Source organism: Schistocerca nitens, chromosome 10 (genome assembly GCF_023898315.1).
Source record: "Schistocerca nitens isolate TAMUIC-IGC-003100 chromosome 10, iqSchNite1.1, whole genome shotgun sequence".
NCBI lineage: Eukaryota > Metazoa > Arthropoda > Insecta > Orthoptera > Acrididae > Schistocerca > Schistocerca nitens.
In genome coordinates, this window is record NC_064623.1 from 233,505,704 (window position 1) to 233,523,646 (window position 17,943).

General features: G+C 50.9%; 16 non-coding genes across 16 annotated transcripts; all 16 read right to left on the bottom strand.

Annotated features, from left to right (window-relative positions):
• Positions 1 to 719: 719 nt before the first annotated feature.
• On the bottom strand, positions 720 to 838 carry LOC126211054 (5S ribosomal RNA). Its single transcript, XR_007540867.1, has one exon. It is a non-coding gene; the product is annotated as a 5S ribosomal RNA (ribosomal RNA).
• Positions 839 to 1,827: 989 nt separating this feature from the next.
• On the bottom strand, positions 1,828 to 1,946 carry LOC126211056 (5S ribosomal RNA). The gene has a single exon (XR_007540868.1). It is a non-coding gene; the product is annotated as a 5S ribosomal RNA (ribosomal RNA).
• Positions 1,947 to 2,925: 979 nt separating this feature from the next.
• LOC126211057 (5S ribosomal RNA) lies at positions 2,926 to 3,044 on the bottom strand. Its single transcript, XR_007540869.1, has one exon. It is a non-coding gene; the product is annotated as a 5S ribosomal RNA (ribosomal RNA).
• Positions 3,045 to 4,023: 979 nt separating this feature from the next.
• Positions 4,024 to 4,142, bottom strand: LOC126211058 (5S ribosomal RNA). The gene has a single exon (XR_007540870.1). It is a non-coding gene; the product is annotated as a 5S ribosomal RNA (ribosomal RNA).
• Positions 4,143 to 5,131: 989 nt separating this feature from the next.
• On the bottom strand, positions 5,132 to 5,250 carry LOC126211059 (5S ribosomal RNA). Its single transcript, XR_007540871.1, has one exon. It is a non-coding gene; the product is annotated as a 5S ribosomal RNA (ribosomal RNA).
• A 989-nt stretch (positions 5,251 to 6,239) lies between these two features.
• Positions 6,240 to 6,358, bottom strand: LOC126211060 (5S ribosomal RNA). Its single transcript, XR_007540872.1, has one exon. It is a non-coding gene; the product is annotated as a 5S ribosomal RNA (ribosomal RNA).
• Positions 6,359 to 7,347: 989 nt separating this feature from the next.
• Positions 7,348 to 7,466, bottom strand: LOC126211061 (5S ribosomal RNA). Its single transcript, XR_007540873.1, has one exon. It is a non-coding gene; the product is annotated as a 5S ribosomal RNA (ribosomal RNA).
• Positions 7,467 to 8,455: 989 nt separating this feature from the next.
• Positions 8,456 to 8,574, bottom strand: LOC126211062 (5S ribosomal RNA). Its single transcript, XR_007540874.1, has one exon. It is a non-coding gene; the product is annotated as a 5S ribosomal RNA (ribosomal RNA).
• Positions 8,575 to 9,563: 989 nt separating this feature from the next.
• On the bottom strand, positions 9,564 to 9,682 carry LOC126211064 (5S ribosomal RNA). The gene has a single exon (XR_007540876.1). It is a non-coding gene; the product is annotated as a 5S ribosomal RNA (ribosomal RNA).
• Positions 9,683 to 10,671: 989 nt separating this feature from the next.
• LOC126211065 (5S ribosomal RNA) lies at positions 10,672 to 10,790 on the bottom strand. Its single transcript, XR_007540877.1, has one exon. It is a non-coding gene; the product is annotated as a 5S ribosomal RNA (ribosomal RNA).
• A 989-nt stretch (positions 10,791 to 11,779) lies between these two features.
• LOC126211067 (5S ribosomal RNA) lies at positions 11,780 to 11,898 on the bottom strand. The gene has a single exon (XR_007540878.1). It is a non-coding gene; the product is annotated as a 5S ribosomal RNA (ribosomal RNA).
• A 989-nt stretch (positions 11,899 to 12,887) lies between these two features.
• Positions 12,888 to 13,006, bottom strand: LOC126211068 (5S ribosomal RNA). Its single transcript, XR_007540879.1, has one exon. It is a non-coding gene; the product is annotated as a 5S ribosomal RNA (ribosomal RNA).
• A 989-nt stretch (positions 13,007 to 13,995) lies between these two features.
• On the bottom strand, positions 13,996 to 14,114 carry LOC126211069 (5S ribosomal RNA). Its single transcript, XR_007540880.1, has one exon. It is a non-coding gene; the product is annotated as a 5S ribosomal RNA (ribosomal RNA).
• Positions 14,115 to 15,103: 989 nt separating this feature from the next.
• On the bottom strand, positions 15,104 to 15,222 carry LOC126211070 (5S ribosomal RNA). The gene has a single exon (XR_007540881.1). It is a non-coding gene; the product is annotated as a 5S ribosomal RNA (ribosomal RNA).
• A 989-nt stretch (positions 15,223 to 16,211) lies between these two features.
• On the bottom strand, positions 16,212 to 16,330 carry LOC126211071 (5S ribosomal RNA). Its single transcript, XR_007540882.1, has one exon. It is a non-coding gene; the product is annotated as a 5S ribosomal RNA (ribosomal RNA).
• A 989-nt stretch (positions 16,331 to 17,319) lies between these two features.
• On the bottom strand, positions 17,320 to 17,438 carry LOC126211072 (5S ribosomal RNA). Its single transcript, XR_007540883.1, has one exon. It is a non-coding gene; the product is annotated as a 5S ribosomal RNA (ribosomal RNA).
• Between the last annotated feature and the right edge of the window lie 505 nt (positions 17,439 to 17,943).

Genomic DNA, 17,943 nt, shown 5'->3' on the forward strand with positions numbered 1-17,943 from the left:
TCGTCCCTGGTGTCCAGGCGTATGCTCTGTGCGGGGTGTGGCAGTGTCGTGCTGGAGGGCGCCACTGGTAGCGATGTGAGCTTCCTCGCCTCGCTTCGCCTCACACCGGGTGTTTGCATAGTTGGCAGTGCATTCGCACCTTTCCTATCCCTGTCCCCGTACCGACTTGGCCCGACTTTGCTCGACTGCCGCTCGCTGCCGCTCGGGTCGTGGTCCATATGACGGCGCAAGCACGACAAACGTCTGCGGGACTAGACGACGCGACTAAGGAATAAATTTATGATTACAAATCAAATTTGGAACTGTACAGTGCAGCACAACAATAGGCGCTGACGCATTTCAGGGCAGATTCGTACTGTTTTATCGTTTTCAAAGACTTCCCGGCAAACTTCGTTAGCACATTCTCCCTCAAACTGAGTTAATTACCGCATTATCGTACCGTTGCATTACTTTAAAATGCTTAAGAAAGCATCTTTGTCATAACAGAAAGGTAGTATGAAACGACTGCTGGCAGGATGGCGGCTTAAAAAGGAAAAAATGCAGGGGAGCCAAAAGTACCATTTTTATTGGTTCATTTTTATTTTATTTTATTTTTTTTGTTTTCGCACCATTACAGTAGTTTAAAATGCTTAAGGAAACGTCTTTGTCACAACAGAAGGGTAGTATCGAAAGAGGGCTGGCAGGAGTAGCGATATAAAAAGGAAGAAAAAAAGAAGGGGAGCCAACAGCACCCGGTGGTCCCAGGCGGTCACCCATCCAAGTACTAACCGGGCCCGATGTGGCTTAACTTCGGTGATCGGACGAGAACCGGTGTATTTAACATGGTATGGCCGTTGGCGTACATATACTGTAGGCGCACGGCAGAATTCGCATTCGGCTCTTCTCCCAACACACAAAATGTTAGTTTTCGGCCGCATTTGACGAAAGCACCTCCTTCCGCAACAGCGAGTTCCTCGAGGACGGCGCGGAGTGCGCGCCCGACGTCCCAGCAGAACGATTGCCGAATTGGCGAGCGCGCCGTCGCGTGTGTGAAACGCACAGCTGCTCGTAGCACCTCCTGTCATTCGCTTGTCGCGTGCAACCTTCGACACTCGCGGAAGGCGTATCTCGTCCCTGGTGTCCAGGCGTATGCTCTGTGCGAGGTGTGGCAGTGTCGTGCTGGAGGGCGCCACTGGTAGCGATGTGAGCTTCCTCGCCTCGCTTCGCCTCACACCGGGTGTTTGCATAGTTGGCAGTGCATTCGCACCTTTCCTATCCCTGTCCCCGTACCGACTTGGCCCGACTTTGCTCGACTGCCGCTCGCTGCCGCTCGGGTCGTGGTCCATATGACGGCGCAAGCACGACAAACGTCTGCGGGACTAGACGACGCGACTAAGGAATAAATTTATGATTACAAATCAAATTTGGAACTGTACAGTGCAGCACAACAATAGGCGCTGACGCATTTCAGGGCAGATTCGTACTGTTTTATCGTTTTCAAAGACTTCCCGGCAAACTTCGTTAGCACATTCTCCCTCAAACTGAGTTAATTACCGCATTATCGTACCGTTGCATTACTTTAAAATGCTTAAGAAAGCATCTTTGTCATAACAGAAAGGTAGTATGAAACGACTGCTGGCAGGATGGCGGCTTAAAAAGGAAAAAATGCAGGGGAGCCAAAAGTACCATTTTTATTGGTTCATTTTTATTTTATTTTATTTTTTTTTGTTTTCGCACCATTACAGTAGTTTAAAATGCTTAAGGAAACGTCTTTGTCACAACAGAAGGGTAGTATCGAAAGAGGGCTGGCAGGAGTAGCGATATAAAAAGGAAGAAAAAAAGAAGGGGAGCCAACAGCACCCGGTGGTCCCAGGCGGTCACCCATCCAAGTACTAACCGGGCCCGATGTGGCTTAACTTCGGTGATCGGACGAGAACCGGTGTATTTAACATGGTATGGCCGTTGGCGTACATATACTGTAGGCGCACGGCACAATTCGCATTCGGCTCTTCTCCCAACACACAAAATGTTAGTTTTCGGCCGCATTTGACGAAAGCACCTCCTTCCGCAACAGCGAGTTCCTCGAGGACGGCGCGGAGTGCGCGCCCGACGTCCCAGCAGAACGATTGCCGAATTGGCGAGCGCGCCGTCGCGTGTGTGAAACGCACAGCTGCTCGTAGCACCTCCTGTCATTCGCTTGTCGCGTGCAACCTTCGACACTCGCGGAAGGCGTATCTCGTCCCTGGTGTCCAGGCGTATGCTCTGTGCGGGGTGTGGCAGTGTCGTGCTGGAGGGCGCCACTGGTAGCGATGTGAGCTTCCTCGCCTCGCTTCGCCTCACACCGGGTGTTTGCATAGTTGGCAGTGCATTCGCACCTTTCCTATCCCTGTCCCCGTACCGACTTGGCCCGACTTTGCTCGACTGCCGCTCGGGTCGTGGTCCATATGACGGCGCAAGCACGACAAACGTCTGCGGGACTAGACGACGCGACTAAGGAATAAATTTATGATTACAAATCAAATTTGGAACTGTACAGTGCAGCACAACAATAGGCGCTGACGCATTTCAGGGCAGATTCGTACTGTTTTATCGTTTTCAAAGACTTCCCGGCAAACTTCGTTAGCACATTCTCCCTCAAACTGAGTTAATTACCGCATTATCGTACCGTTGCATTACTTTAAAATGCTTAAGAAAGCATCTTTGTCATAACAGAAAGGTAGTATGAAACGACTGCTGGCAGGATGGCGGCTTAAAAAGGAAAAAATGCAGGGGAGCCAAAAGTACCATTTTTATTGGTTCATTTTTATTTTATTTTATTTTTTTTTGTTTTCGCACCATTACAGTAGTTTAAAATGCTTAAGGAAACGTCTTTGTCACAACAGAAGGGTAGTATCGAAGGAGGGCTGGCAGGAGTAGCGATATAAAAAGGAAGAAAAAAAGAAGGGGAGCCAACAGCACCCGGTGGTCCCAGGCGGTCACCCATCCAAGTACTAACCGGGCCCGATGTGGCTTAACTTCGGTGATCGGACGAGAACCGGTGTATTTAACATGGTATGGCCGTTGGCGTACATATACTGTAGGCGCACGGCAGAATTCGCATTCGGCTCTTCTCCCAACACACAAAATGTTAGTTTTCGGCCGCATTTGACGAAAGCACCTCCTTCCGCAACAGCGAGTTCCTCGAGGACGGCGCGGAGTGCGCGCCCGACGTCCCAGCAGAACGATTGCCGAATTGGCGAGCGCGCCGTCGCGTGTGTGAAACGCACAGCTGCTCGTAGCACCTCCTGTCATTCGCTTGTCGCGTGCAACCTTCGACACTCGCGGAAGGCGTATCTCGTCCCTGGTGTCCAGGCGTATGCTCTGTGCGGGGTGTGGCAGTGTCGTGCTGGAGGGCGCCACTGGTAGCGATGTGAGCTTCCTCGCCTCGCTTCGCCTCACACCGGGTGTTTGCATAGTTGGCAGTGCATTCGCACCTTTCCTATCCCTGTCCCCGTACCGACTTGGCCCGACTTTGCTCGACTGCCGCTCGGGTCGTGGTCCATATGACGGCGCAAGCACGACAAACGTCTGCGGGACTAGACGACGCGACTAAGGAATAAATTTATGATTACAAATCAAATTTGGAACTGTACAGTGCAGCACAACAATAGGCGCTGACGCATTTCAGGGCAGATTCGTACTGTTTTATCGTTTTCAAAGACTTCCCGGCAAACTTCGTTAGCACATTCTCCCTCAAACTGAGTTAATTACCGCATTATCGTACCGTTGCATTACTTTAAAATGCTTAAGAAAGCATCTTTGTCATAACAGAAAGGTAGTATGAAACGACTGCTGGCAGGATGGCGGCTTAAAAAGGAAAAAATGCAGGGGAGCCAAAAGTACCATTTTTATTGGTTCATTTTTATTTTATTTTATTTTTTTTTGTTTTCGCACCATTACAGTAGTTTAAAATGCTTAAGGAAACGTCTTTGTCACAACAGAAGGGTAGTATCGAAAGAGGGCTGGCAGGAGTAGCGATATAAAAAGGAAGAAAAAAAGAAGGGGAGCCAACAGCACCCGGTGGTCCCAGGCGGTCACCCATCCAAGTACTAACCGGGCCCGATGTGGCTTAACTTCGGTGATCGGACGAGAACCGGTGTATTTAACATGGTATGGCCGTTGGCGTACATATACTGTAGGCGCACGGCACAATTCGCATTCGGCTCTTCTCCCAACACACAAAATGTTAGTTTTCGGCCGCATTTGACGAAAGCACCTCCTTCCGCAACAGCGAGTTCCTCGAGGACGGCGCGGAGTGCGCGCCCGACGTCCCAGCAGAACGATTGCCGAATTGGCGAGCGCGCCGTCGCGTGTGTGAAACGCACAGCTGCTCGTAGCACCTCCTGTCATTCGCTTGTCGCGTGCAACCTTCGACACTCGCGGAAGGCGTATCTCGTCCCTGGTGTCCAGGCGTATGCTCTGTGCGGGGTGTGGCAGTGTCGTGCTGGAGGGCGCCACTGGTAGCGATGTGAGCTTCCTCGCCTCGCTTCGCCTCACACCGGGTGTTTGCATAGTTGGCAGTGCATTCGCACCTTTCCTATCCCTGTCCCCGTACCGACTTGGCCCGACTTTGCTCGACTGCCGCTCGCTGCCGCTCGGGTCGTGGTCCATATGACGGCGCAAGCACGACAAACGTCTGCGGGACTAGACGACGCGACTAAGGAATAAATTTATGATTACAAATCAAATTTGGAACTGTACAGTGCAGCACAACAATAGGCGCTGACGCATTTCAGGGCAGATTCGTACTGTTTTATCGTTTTCAAAGACTTCCCGGCAAACTTCGTTAGCACATTCTCCCTCAAACTGAGTTAATTACCGCATTATCGTACCGTTGCATTACTTTAAAATGCTTAAGAAAGCATCTTTGTCATAACAGAAAGGTAGTATGAAACGACTGCTGGCAGGATGGCGGCTTAAAAAGGAAAAAATGCAGGGGAGCCAAAAGTACCATTTTTATTGGTTCATTTTTATTTTATTTTATTTTTTTTTGTTTTCGCACCATTACAGTAGTTTAAAATGCTTAAGGAAACGTCTTTGTCACAACAGAAGGGTAGTATCGAAAGAGGGCTGGCAGGAGTAGCGATATAAAAAGGAAGAAAAAAAGAAGGGGAGCCAACAGCACCCGGTGGTCCCAGGCGGTCACCCATCCAAGTACTAACCGGGCCCGATGTGGCTTAACTTCGGTGATCGGACGAGAACCGGTGTATTTAACATGGTATGGCCGTTGGCGTACATATACTGTAGGCGCACGGCACAATTCGCATTCGGCTCTTCTCCCAACACACAAAATGTTAGTTTTCGGCCGCATTTGACGAAAGCACCTCCTTCCGCAACAGCGAGTTCCTCGAGGACGGCGCGGAGTGCGCGCCCGACGTCCCAGCAGAACGATTGCCGAATTGGCGAGCGCGCCGTCGCGTGTGTGAAACGCACAGCTGCTCGTAGCACCTCCTGTCATTCGCTTGTCGCGTGCAACCTTCGACACTCGCGGAAGGCGTATCTCGTCCCTGGTGTCCAGGCGTATGCTCTGTGCGGGGTGTGGCAGTGTCGTGCTGGAGGGCGCCACTGGTAGCGATGTGAGCTTCCTCGCCTCGCTTCGCCTCACACCGGGTGTTTGCATAGTTGGCAGTGCATTCGCACCTTTCCTATCCCTGTCCCCGTACCGACTTGGCCCGACTTTGCTCGACTGCCGCTCGCTGCCGCTCGGGTCGTGGTCCATATGACGGCGCAAGCACGACAAACGTCTGCGGGACTAGACGACGCGACTAAGGAATAAATTTATGATTACAAATCAAATTTGGAACTGTACAGTGCAGCACAACAATAGGCGCTGACGCATTTCAGGGCAGATTCGTACTGTTTTATCGTTTTCAAAGACTTCCCGGCAAACTTCGTTAGCACATTCTCCCTCAAACTGAGTTAATTACCGCATTATCGTACCGTTGCATTACTTTAAAATGCTTAAGAAAGCATCTTTGTCATAACAGAAAGGTAGTATGAAACGACTGCTGGCAGGATGGCGGCTTAAAAAGGAAAAAATGCAGGGGAGCCAAAAGTACCATTTTTATTGGTTCATTTTTATTTTATTTTATTTTTTTTTGTTTTCGCACCATTACAGTAGTTTAAAATGCTTAAGGAAACGTCTTTGTCACAACAGAAGGGTAGTATCGAAAGAGGGCTGGCAGGAGTAGCGATATAAAAAGGAAGAAAAAAAGAAGGGGAGCCAACAGCACCCGGTGGTCCCAGGCGGTCACCCATCCAAGTACTAACCGGGCCCGATGTGGCTTAACTTCGGTGATCGGACGAGAACCGGTGTATTTAACATGGTATGGCCGTTGGCGTACATATACTGTAGGCGCACGGCACAATTCGCATTCGGCTCTTCTCCCAACACACAAAATGTTAGTTTTCGGCCGCATTTGACGAAAGCACCTCCTTCCGCAACAGCGAGTTCCTCGAGGACGGCGCGGAGTGCGCGCCCGACGTCCCAGCAGAACGATTGCCGAATTGGCGAGCGCGCCGTCGCGTGTGTGAAACGCACAGCTGCTCGTAGCACCTCCTGTCATTCGCTTGTCGCGTGCAACCTTCGACACTCGCGGAAGGCGTATCTCGTCCCTGGTGTCCAGGCGTATGCTCTGTGCGGGGTGTGGCAGTGTCGTGCTGGAGGGCGCCACTGGTAGCGATGTGAGCTTCCTCGCCTCGCTTCGCCTCACACCGGGTGTTTGCATAGTTGGCAGTGCATTCGCACCTTTCCTATCCCTGTCCCCGTACCGACTTGGCCCGACTTTGCTCGACTGCCGCTCGCTGCCGCTCGGGTCGTGGTCCATATGACGGCGCAAGCACGACAAACGTCTGCGGGACTAGACGACGCGACTAAGGAATAAATTTATGATTACAAATCAAATTTGGAACTGTACAGTGCAGCACAACAATAGGCGCTGACGCATTTCAGGGCAGATTCGTACTGTTTTATCGTTTTCAAAGACTTCCCGGCAAACTTCGTTAGCACATTCTCCCTCAAACTGAGTTAATTACCGCATTATCGTACCGTTGCATTACTTTAAAATGCTTAAGAAAGCATCTTTGTCATAACAGAAAGGTAGTATGAAACGACTGCTGGCAGGATGGCGGCTTAAAAAGGAAAAAATGCAGGGGAGCCAAAAGTACCATTTTTATTGGTTCATTTTTATTTTATTTTATTTTTTTTTGTTTTCGCACCATTACAGTAGTTTAAAATGCTTAAGGAAACGTCTTTGTCACAACAGAAGGGTAGTATCGAAAGAGGGCTGGCAGGAGTAGCGATATAAAAAGGAAGAAAAAAAGAAGGGGAGCCAACAGCACCCGGTGGTCCCAGGCGGTCACCCATCCAAGTACTAACCGGGCCCGATGTGGCTTAACTTCGGTGATCGGACGAGAACCGGTGTATTTAACATGGTATGGCCGTTGGCGTACATATACTGTAGGCGCACGGCACAATTCGCATTCGGCTCTTCTCCCAACACACAAAATGTTAGTTTTCGGCCGCATTTGACGAAAGCACCTCCTTCCGCAACAGCGAGTTCCTCGAGGACGGCGCGGAGTGCGCGCCCGACGTCCCAGCAGAACGATTGCCGAATTGGCGAGCGCGCCGTCGCGTGTGTGAAACGCACAGCTGCTCGTAGCACCTCCTGTCATTCGCTTGTCGCGTGCAACCTTCGACACTCGCGGAAGGCGTATCTCGTCCCTGGTGTCCAGGCGTATGCTCTGTGCGGGGTGTGGCAGTGTCGTGCTGGAGGGCGCCACTGGTAGCGATGTGAGCTTCCTCGCCTCGCTTCGCCTCACACCGGGTGTTTGCATAGTTGGCAGTGCATTCGCACCTTTCCTATCCCTGTCCCCGTACCGACTTGGCCCGACTTTGCTCGACTGCCGCTCGCTGCCGCTCGGGTCGTGGTCCATATGACGGCGCAAGCACGACAAACGTCTGCGGGACTAGACGACGCGACTAAGGAATAAATTTATGATTACAAATCAAATTTGGAACTGTACAGTGCAGCACAACAATAGGCGCTGACGCATTTCAGGGCAGATTCGTACTGTTTTATCGTTTTCAAAGACTTCCCGGCAAACTTCGTTAGCACATTCTCCCTCAAACTGAGTTAATTACCGCATTATCGTACCGTTGCATTACTTTAAAATGCTTAAGAAAGCATCTTTGTCATAACAGAAAGGTAGTATGAAACGACTGCTGGCAGGATGGCGGCTTAAAAAGGAAAAAATGCAGGGGAGCCAAAAGTACCATTTTTATTGGTTCATTTTTATTTTATTTTATTTTATTTTGTTTTCGCACCATTACAGTAGTTTAAAATGCTTAAGGAAACGTCTTTGTCACAACAGAAGGGTAGTATCGAAAGAGGGCTGGCAGGAGTAGCGATATAAAAAGGAAGAAAAAAAGAAGGGGAGCCAACAGCACCCGGTGGTCCCAGGCGGTCACCCATCCAAGTACTAACCGGGCCCGATGTGGCTTAACTTCGGTGATCGGACGAGAACCGGTGTATTTAACATGGTATGGCCGTTGGCGTACATATACTGTAGGCGCACGGCACAATTCGCATTCGGCTCTTCTCCCAACACACAAAATGTTAGTTTTCGGCCGCATTTGACGAAAGCACCTCCTTCCGCAACAGCGAGTTCCTCGAGGACGGCGCGGAGTGCGCGCCCGACGTCCCAGCAGAACGATTGCCGAATTGGCGAGCGCGCCGTCGCGTGTGTGAAACGCACAGCTGCTCGTAGCACCTCCTGTCATTCGCTTGTCGCGTGCAACCTTCGACACTCGCGGAAGGCGTATCTCGTCCCTGGTGTCCAGGCGTATGCTCTGTGCGGGGTGTGGCAGTGTCGTGCTGGAGGGCGCCACTGGTAGCGATGTGAGCTTCCTCGCCTCGCTTCGCCTCACACCGGGTGTTTGCATAGTTGGCAGTGCATTCGCACCTTTCCTATCCCTGTCCCCGTACCGACTTGGCCCGACTTTGCTCGACTGCCGCTCGCTGCCGCTCGGGTCGTGGTCCATATGACGGCGCAAGCACGACAAACGTCTGCGGGACTAGACGACGCGACTAAGGAATAAATTTATGATTACAAATCAAATTTGGAACTGTACAGTGCAGCACAACAATAGGCGCTGACGCATTTCAGGGCAGATTCGTACTGTTTTATCGTTTTCAAAGACTTCCCGGCAAACTTCGTTAGCACATTCTCCCTCAAACTGAGTTAATTACCGCATTATCGTACCGTTGCATTACTTTAAAATGCTTAAGAAAGCATCTTTGTCATAACAGAAAGGTAGTATGAAACGACTGCTGGCAGGATGGCGGCTTAAAAAGGAAAAAATGCAGGGGAGCCAAAAGTACCATTTTTATTGGTTCATTTTTATTTTATTTTATTTTTTTTTGTTTTCGCACCATTACAGTAGTTTAAAATGCTTAAGGAAACGTCTTTGTCACAACAGAAGGGTAGTATCGAAAGAGGGCTGGCAGGAGTAGCGATATAAAAAGGAAGAAAAAAAGAAGGGGAGCCAACAGCACCCGGTGGTCCCAGGCGGTCACCCATCCAAGTACTAACCGGGCCCGATGTGGCTTAACTTCGGTGATCGGACGAGAACCGGTGTATTTAACATGGTATGGCCGTTGGCGTACATATACTGTAGGCGCACGGCACAATTCGCATTCGGCTCTTCTCCCAACACACAAAATGTTAGTTTTCGGCCGCATTTGACGAAAGCACCTCCTTCCGCAACAGCGAGTTCCTCGAGGACGGCGCGGAGTGCGCGCCCGACGTCCCAGCAGAACGATTGCCGAATTGGCGAGCGCGCCGTCGCGTGTGTGAAACGCACAGCTGCTCGTAGCACCTCCTGTCATTCGCTTGTCGCGTGCAACCTTCGACACTCGCGGAAGGCGTATCTCGTCCCTGGTGTCCAGGCGTATGCTCTGTGCGGGGTGTGGCAGTGTCGTGCTGGAGGGCGCCACTGGTAGCGATGTGAGCTTCCTCGCCTCGCTTCGCCTCACACCGGGTGTTTGCATAGTTGGCAGTGCATTCGCACCTTTCCTATCCCTGTCCCCGTACCGACTTGGCCCGACTTTGCTCGACTGCCGCTCGCTGCCGCTCGGGTCGTGGTCCATATGACGGCGCAAGCACGACAAACGTCTGCGGGACTAGACGACGCGACTAAGGAATAAATTTATGATTACAAATCAAATTTGGAACTGTACAGTGCAGCACAACAATAGGCGCTGACGCATTTCAGGGCAGATTCGTACTGTTTTATCGTTTTCAAAGACTTCCCGGCAAACTTCGTTAGCACATTCTCCCTCAAACTGAGTTAATTACCGCATTATCGTACCGTTGCATTACTTTAAAATGCTTAAGAAAGCATCTTTGTCATAACAGAAAGGTAGTATGAAACGACTGCTGGCAGGATGGCGGCTTAAAAAGGAAAAAATGCAGGGGAGCCAAAAGTACCATTTTTATTGGTTCATTTTTATTTTATTTTATTTTTTTTTGTTTTCGCACCATTACAGTAGTTTAAAATGCTTAAGGAAACGTCTTTGTCACAACAGAAGGGTAGTATCGAAAGAGGGCTGGCAGGAGTAGCGATATAAAAAGGAAGAAAAAAAGAAGGGGAGCCAACAGCACCCGGTGGTCCCAGGCGGTCACCCATCCAAGTACTAACCGGGCCCGATGTGGCTTAACTTCGGTGATCGGACGAGAACCGGTGTATTTAACATGGTATGGCCGTTGGCGTACATATACTGTAGGCGCACGGCACAATTCGCATTCGGCTCTTCTCCCAACACACAAAATGTTAGTTTTCGGCCGCATTTGACGAAAGCACCTCCTTCCGCAACAGCGAGTTCCTCGAGGACGGCGCGGAGTGCGCGCCCGACGTCCCAGCAGAACGATTGCCGAATTGGCGAGCGCGCCGTCGCGTGTGTGAGACGCACAGCTGCTCGTAGCACCTCCTGTCATTCGCTTGTCGCGTGCAACCTTCGACACTCGCGGAAGGCGTATCTCGTCCCTGGTGTCCAGGCGTATGCTCTGTGCGGGGTGTGGCAGTGTCGTGCTGGAGGGCGCCACTGGTAGCGATGTGAGCTTCCTCGCCTCGCTTCGCCTCACACCGGGTGTTTGCATAGTTGGCAGTGCATTCGCACCTTTCCTATCCCTGTCCCCGTACCGACTTGGCCCGACTTTGCTCGACTGCCGCTCGCTGCCGCTCGGGTCGTGGTCCATATGACGGCGCAAGCACGACAAACGTCTGCGGGACTAGACGACGCGACTAAGGAATAAATTTATGATTACAAATCAAATTTGGAACTGTACAGTGCAGCACAACAATAGGCGCTGACGCATTTCAGGGCAGATTCGTACTGTTTTATCGTTTTCAAAGACTTCCCGGCAAACTTCGTTAGCACATTCTCCCTCAAACTGAGTTAATTACCGCATTATCGTACCGTTGCATTACTTTAAAATGCTTAAGAAAGCATCTTTGTCATAACAGAAAGGTAGTATGAAACGACTGCTGGCAGGATGGCGGCTTAAAAAGGAAAAAATGCAGGGGAGCCAAAAGTACCATTTTTATTGGTTCATTTTTATTTTATTTTATTTTTTTTTGTTTTCGCACCATTACAGTAGTTTAAAATGCTTAAGGAAACGTCTTTGTCACAACAGAAGGGTAGTATCGAAAGAGGGCTGGCAGGAGTAGCGATATAAAAAGGAAGAAAAAAAGAAGGGGAGCCAACAGCACCCGGTGGTCCCAGGCGGTCACCCATCCAAGTACTAACCGGGCCCGATGTGGCTTAACTTCGGTGATCGGACGAGAACCGGTGTATTTAACATGGTATGGCCGTTGGCGTACATATACTGTAGGCGCACGGCACAATTCGCATTCGGCTCTTCTCCCAACACACAAAATGTTAGTTTTCGGCCGCATTTGACGAAAGCACCTCCTTCCGCAACAGCGAGTTCCTCGAGGACGGCGCGGAGTGCGCGCCCGACGTCCCAGCAGAACGATTGCCGAATTGGCGAGCGCGCCGTCGCGTGTGTGAAACGCACAGCTGCTCGTAGCACCTCCTGTCATTCGCTTGTCGCGTGCAACCTTCGACACTCGCGGAAGGCGTATCTCGTCCCTGGTGTCCAGGCGTATGCTCTGTGCGGGGTGTGGCAGTGTCGTGCTGGAGGGCGCCACTGGTAGCGATGTGAGCTTCCTCGCCTCGCTTCGCCTCACACCGGGTGTTTGCATAGTTGGCAGTGCATTCGCACCTTTCCTATCCCTGTCCCCGTACCGACTTGGCCCGACTTTGCTCGACTGCCGCTCGCTGCCGCTCGGGTCGTGGTCCATATGACGGCGCAAGCACGACAAACGTCTGCGGGACTAGACGACGCGACTAAGGAATAAATTTATGATTACAAATCAAATTTGGAACTGTACAGTGCAGCACAACAATAGGCGCTGACGCATTTCAGGGCAGATTCGTACTGTTTTATCGTTTTCAAAGACTTCCCGGCAAACTTCGTTAGCACATTCTCCCTCAAACTGAGTTAATTACCGCATTATCGTACCGTTGCATTACTTTAAAATGCTTAAGAAAGCATCTTTGTCATAACAGAAAGGTAGTATGAAACGACTGCTGGCAGGATGGCGGCTTAAAAAGGAAAAAATGCAGGGGAGCCAAAAGTACCATTTTTATTGGTTCATTTTTATTTTATTTTATTTTTTTTTGTTTTCGCACCATTACAGTAGTTTAAAATGCTTAAGGAAACGTCTTTGTCACAACAGAAGGGTAGTATCGAAAGAGGGCTGGCAGGAGTAGCGATATAAAAAGGAAGAAAAAAAGAAGGGGAGCCAACAGCACCCGGTGGTCCCAGGCGGTCACCCATCCAAGTACTAACCGGGCCCGATGTGGCTTAACTTCGGTGATCGGACGAGAACCGGTGTATTTAACATGGTATGGCCGTTGGCGTACATATACTGTAGGCGCACGGCACAATTCGCATTCGGCTCTTCTCCCAACACACAAAATGTTAGTTTTCGGCCGCATTTGACGAAAGCACCTCCTTCCGCAACAGCGAGTTCCTCGAGGACGGCGCGGAGTGCGCGCCCGACGTCCCAGCAGAACGATTGCCGAATTGGCGAGCGCGCCGTCGCGTGTGTGAAACGCACAGCTGCTCGTAGCACCTCCTGTCATTCGCTTGTCGCGTGCAACCTTCGACACTCGCGGAAGGCGTATCTCGTCCCTGGTGTCCAGGCGTATGCTCTGTGCGGGGTGTGGCAGTGTCGTGCTGGAGGGCGCCACTGGTAGCGATGTGAGCTTCCTCGCCTCGCTTCGCCTCACACCGGGTGTTTGCATAGTTGGCAGTGCATTCGCACCTTTCCTATCCCTGTCCCCGTACCGACTTGGCCCGACTTTGCTCGACTGCCGCTCGCTGCCGCTCGGGTCGTGGTCCATATGACGGCGCAAGCACGACAAACGTCTGCGGGACTAGACGACGCGACTAAGGAATAAATTTATGATTACAAATCAAATTTGGAACTGTACAGTGCAGCACAACAATAGGCGCTGACGCATTTCAGGGCAGATTCGTACTGTTTTATCGTTTTCAAAGACTTCCCGGCAAACTTCGTTAGCACATTCTCCCTCAAACTGAGTTAATTACCGCATTATCGTACCGTTGCATTACTTTAAAATGCTTAAGAAAGCATCTTTGTCATAACAGAAAGGTAGTATGAAACGACTGCTGGCAGGATGGCGGCTTAAAAAGGAAAAAATGCAGGGGAGCCAAAAGTACCATTTTTATTGGTTCATTTTTATTTTATTTTATTTTTTTTTGTTTTCGCACCATTACAGTAGTTTAAAATGCTTAAGGAAACGTCTTTGTCACAACAGAAGGGTAGTATCGAAAGAGGGCTGGCAGGAGTAGCGATATAAAAAGGAAGAAAAAAAGAAGGGGAGCCAACAGCACCCGGTGGTCCCAGGCGGTCACCCATCCAAGTACTAACCGGGCCCGATGTGGCTTAACTTCGGTGATCGGACGAGAACCGGTGTATTTAACATGGTATGGCCGTTGGCGTACATATACTGTAGGCGCACGGCACAATTCGCATTCGGCTCTTCTCCCAACACACAAAATGTTAGTTTTCGGCCGCATTTGACGAAAGCACCTCCTTCCGCAACAGCGAGTTCCTCGAGGACGGCGCGGAGTGCGCGCCCGACGTCCCAGCAGAACGATTGCCGAATTGGCGAGCGCGCCGTCGCGTGTGTGAAACGCACAGCTGCTCGTAGCACCTCCTGTCATTCGCTTGTCGCGTGCAACCTTCGACACTCGCGGAAGGCGTATCTCGTCCCTGGTGTCCAGGCGTATGCTCTGTGCGGGGTGTGGCAGTGTCGTGCTGGAGGGCGCCACTGGTAGCGATGTGAGCTTCCTCGCCTCGCTTCGCCTCACACCGGGTGTTTGCATAGTTGGCAGTGCATTCGCACCTTTCCTATCCCTGTCCCCGTACCGACTTGGCCCGACTTTGCTCGACTGCCGCTCGCTGCCGCTCGGGTCGTGGTCCATATGACGGCGCAAGCACGACAAACGTCTGCGGGACTAGACGACGCGACTAAGGAATAAATTTATGATTACAAATCAAATTTGGAACTGTACAGTGCAGCACAACAATAGGCGCTGACGCATTTCAGGGCAGATTCGTACTGTTTTATCGTTTTCAAAGACTTCCCGGCAAACTTCGTTAGCACATTCTCCCTCAAACTGAGTTAATTACCGCATTATCGTACCGTTGCATTACTTTAAAATGCTTAAGAAAGCATCTTTGTCATAACAGAAAGGTAGTATGAAACGACTGCTGGCAGGATGGCGGCTTAAAAAGGAAAAAATGCAGGGGAGCCAAAAGTACCATTTTTATTGGTTCATTTTTATTTTATTTTATTTTTTTTTGTTTTCGCACCATTACAGTAGTTTAAAATGCTTAAGGAAACGTCTTTGTCACAACAGAAGGGTAGTATCGAAAGAGGGCTGGCAGGAGTAGCGATATAAAAAGGAAGAAAAAAAGAAGGGGAGCCAACAGCACCCGGTGGTCCCAGGCGGTCACCCATCCAAGTACTAACCGGGCCCGATGTGGCTTAACTTCGGTGATCGGACGAGAACCGGTGTATTTAACATGGTATGGCCGTTGGCGTACATATACTGTAGGCGCACGGCAGAATTCGCATTCGGCTCTTCTCCCAACACACAAAATGTTAGTTTTCGGCCGCATTTGACGAAAGCACCTCCTTCCGCAACAGCGAGTTCCTCGAGGACGGCGCGGAGTGCGCGCCCGACGTCCCAGCAGAACGATTGCCGAATTGGCGAGCGCGCCGTCGCGTGTGTGAGACGCACAGCTGCTCGTAGCACCTCCTGTCATTCGCTTGTCGCGTGCAACCTTCGACACTCGCGGAAGGCGTATCTCGTCCCTGGTGTCCAGGCGTATGCTCTGTGCGGGGTGTGGCAGTGTCGTGCTGGAGGGCGCCACTGGTAGCGATGTGAGCTTCCTCGCCTCGCTTCGCCTCACACCGGGTGTTTGCATAGTTGGCAGTGCATTCGCACCTTTCCTATCCCTGTCCCCGTACCGACTTGGCCCGACTTTGCTCGACTGCCGCTCGCTGCCGCTCGGGTCGTGGTCCATATGACGGCGCAAGCACGACAAACGTCTGCGGGACTAGACGACGCGACTAAGGAATAAATTTATGATTACAAATCAAATTTGGAACTGTACAGTGCAGCACAACAATAGGCGCTGACGCATTTCAGGGCAGATTCGTACTGTTTTATCGTTTTCAAAGACTTCCCGGCAAACTTCGTTAGCACATTCTCCCTCAAACTGAGTTAATTACCGCATTATCGTACCGTTGCATTACTTTAAAATGCTTAAGAAAGCATCTTTGTCATAACAGAAAGGTAGTATGAAACGACTGCTGGCAGGATGGCGGCTTAAAAAGGAAAAAATGCAGGGGAGCCAAAAGTACCATTTTTATTGGTTCATTTTTATTTTATTTTATTTTTTTTTGTTTTCGCACCATTACAGTAGTTTAAAATGCTTAAGGAAACGTCTTTGTCACAACAGAAGGGTAGTATCGAAAGAGGGCTGGCAGGAGTAGCGATATAAAAAGGAAGAAAAAAAGAAGGGGAGCCAACAGCACCCGGTGGTCCCAGGCGGTCACCCATCCAAGTACTAACCGGGCCCGATGTGGCTTAACTTCGGTGATCGGACGAGAACCGGTGTATTTAACATGGTATGGCCGTTGGCGTACATATACTGTAGGCGCACGGCACAATTCGCATTCGGCTCTTCTCCCAACACACAAAATGTTAGTTTTCGGCCGCATTTGACGAAAGCACCTCCTTCCGCAACAGCGAGTTCCTCGAGGACGGCGCGGAGTGCGCGCCCGACGTCCCAGCAGAACGATTGCCGAATTGGCGAGCGCGCCGTCGCGTGTGTGAAACGCACAGCTGCTCGTAGCACCTCCTGTCATTCGCTTGTCGCGTGCAACCTTCGACACTCGCGGAAGGCGTATCTCGTCCCTGGTGTCCAGGCGTATGCTCTGTGCGGGGTGTGGCAGTGTCGTGCTGGAGGGCGCCACTGGTAGCGATGTGAGCTTCCTCGCCTCGCTTCGCCTCACACCGGGTGTTTGCATAGTTGGCAGTGCATTCGCACCTTTCCTATCCCTGTCCCCGTACCGACTTGGCCCGACTTTGCTCGACTGCCGCTCGCTGCCGCTCGGGTCGTGGTCCATATGACGGCGCAAGCACGACAAACGTCTGCGGGACTAGACGACGCGACTAAGGAATAAATTTATGATTACAAATCAAATTTGGAACTGTACAGTGCAGCACAACAATAGGCGCTGACGCATTTCAGGGCAGATTCGTACTGTTTTATCGTTTTCAAAGACTTCCCGGCAAACTTCGTTAGCACATTCTCCCTCAAACTGAGTTAATTACCGCATTATCGTACCGTTGCATTACTTTAAAATGCTTAAGAAAGCATCTTTGTCATAACAGAAAGGTAGTATGAAACGACTGCTGGCAGGATGGCGGCTTAAAAAGGAAAAAATGCAGGGGAGCCAAAAGTACCATTTTTATTGGTTCATTTTTATTTTATTTTATTTTTTTTTGTTTTCGCACCATTACAGTAGTTTAAAATGCTTAAGGAAACGTCTTTGTCACAACAGAAGGGTAGTATCGAAAGAGGGCTGGCAGGAGTAGCGATATAAAAAGGAAGAAAAAAAGAAGGGGAGCCAACAGCACCCGGTGGTCCCAGGCGGTCACCCATCCAAGTACTAACCGGGCCCGATGTGGCTTAACTTCGGTGATCGGACGAGAACCGGTGTATTTAACATGGTATGGCCGTTGGCGTACATATACTGTAGGCGCACGGCACAATTCGCATTCGGCTCTTCTCCCAACACACAAAATGTTAGTTTTCGGCCGCATTTGACGAAAGCACCTCCTTCCGCAACAGCGAGTTCCTCGAGGACGGCGCGGAGTGCGCGCCCGACGTCCCAGCAGAACGATTGCCGAATTGGCGAGCGCGCCGTCGCGTGTGTGAAACGCACAGCTGCTCGTAGCACCTCCTGTCATTCGCTTGTCGCGTGCAACCTTCGACACTCGCGGAAGGCGTATCTCGTCCCTGGTGTCCAGGCGTATGCTCTGTGCGGGGTGTGGCAGTGTCGTGCTGGAGGGCGCCACTGGTAGCGATGTGAGCTTCCTCGCCTCGCTTCGCCTCACACCGGGTGTTTGCATAGTTGGCAGTGCATTCGCACCTTTCCTATCCCTGTCCCCGTACCGACTTGGCCCGACTTTGCTCGACTGCCGCTCGCTGCCGCTCGGGTCGTGGTCCATATGACGGCGCAAGCACGA